The 1,756-nt window shown below is 36.3% G+C and overlaps 1 pseudogene; it reads right to left on the bottom strand.

Moving 5' to 3' along the window:
• Positions 1-518: 518 nt before the first annotated feature.
• LOC111529331 lies at positions 519-601 on the bottom strand (annotated as a pseudogene).
• Positions 602-1,756: the final 1,155 nt, after the last annotated feature.

Here is a 1,756-nt window from a genome sequence, read left to right as displayed (position 1 = left end):
AGTAAGACAGGGTTAACCATTCATAGGCATGCTTTTTACTTCTTTTCCCCTTATGCCCCCTTCCTCTTCCTGTTTCCTTTTCTGTCCTCTTCTCTCATCCTCCTTTCTTCCCCTCGATTCTCCTTCCAACTTCACTTTTTGTAAATCTTATTTCCTCCTCTCCTTTTATCCCTTCTCCCCCCCCCCTTTTTAAAAGAGTACCCTCCATATCATACTTGATGATATGTTTTAAGGAAAGAGAGCCTAATGAATTCCTTCAACTAAAATAATGATGGAGGACCTTTCTGAAATTCAGTCTTAATTTTGTAAGCATGCTCTTTATTTTTATTTTTTATTATACATTAAGTTCTGGGGTACATGTGCAGCATATGCAGTTTTATTACATGGGTATACATGTGCCATGTGGTTTTCTGCACCCATCAGCCTGTCACCTACATTAAGTATTTCTCCTAATGCTATCCCTCCCCTAGCCCCCCACCCCTGATAGGCCCCAGTGTGTGATATTCCCCTCCCTGTGTCTATGTGTTCTGGTGCTCTCTACACGTTCAGAGAAGCTTCTCTAGTAACAAACTATAGAAATGATCCCTGAAAATGTAGTCTTGTCTCTTGACATTTTAACAATCGCCATTCTGACTGGCACAAACTGATATCTCACTGTGGTTTTGATTTGCCTTGTTGTAATAATCAGTGGCATTGACCTTTTTTTCCATATGTTTGTTGGCCATATGTATATCTTTTCTTCAAAATTGTCTATTCATGTTTTTTCCCCACTTTTTAATGGGGTTGTTTCTTTCTTGTAAATTTGCGTAAGTTCCTTGTAGATTCTGGATATTACACCTTTGTCAGATAGACAGCAAAGCTTTTCTCCCATTCTATAGGTTCTCCATTCACTCTGATGATAGTTTCTTGTGCTGTGAAGAAGTTTTTCAGCTTAATTAGATCGTATTTGTCAATGTTTGCTTTTGCTGCAATTGCTTTTGGAGATTTCACCATAAAATCTTTGCCCATGCTTATGTCCTGAATAATATTGCCTAGATTTTCATCTAGGGTTGTTATAGTTTGGGGCTTTACATTTAAGTCTTTAATACATATTGAGTTAATTTTTTGTATAGGTGTAGGGAAGGGGTCCCGTTTCAATTTTCTGCATATGGATAACCAGTTCTCTCAGCACCATTTGTTAAATAGGAAATCCTTTCACCATTGCTTGTTTTTGTCAGGTTTGTAGAAGATCAGATAGTTGCAGATATGCAGTTTTATTTCTGAGTTCTTTATTCTGTTTCTTTGGTCTATGTGCCTGTTTTATACCAGTACCATGCTATTTTGGTTACTGTAGTCTTATACTGTAGTTTAAAGTCAGGTAGTGTGATGCCAAAAAGGAGCTTTGGACAATCCTAAGCAAAAGAACAAAACTGGAGGCATCAGTTGTTGCTTTTTGTTGCTGAAAAGTATACCCTTATATGGATATACCACTGTTGTTTATCCATTCTTTCATTCATTTTTTATTTGGCATCTGGATTTTTTTCCAGTTTTTGGATATAAAAATGCTGTTATAAATACTGTCCACATTCCTGTGTGAGTATGGTTTTTTACTTTTGAGTAAATTCCTAGTAGTGTAACTGTTGTGTCAAATGGTAAATTTATGTTTAACATTTAAAAACTTGCCAAAATGTTTCCCAAAGCAACTACCCCATTTTATATTCTCACCAATAATATATGATAGTCCTGACTTCTCTACATCCTTGAAAACACATTACCT

This window comes from Piliocolobus tephrosceles, chromosome X (assembly GCF_002776525.5).
Source record: "Piliocolobus tephrosceles isolate RC106 chromosome X, ASM277652v3, whole genome shotgun sequence".
Classification (NCBI taxonomy): domain Eukaryota; kingdom Metazoa; phylum Chordata; class Mammalia; order Primates; family Cercopithecidae; genus Piliocolobus; species Piliocolobus tephrosceles.
This window is presented reverse-complemented; position numbering and strand designations above follow the sequence as displayed.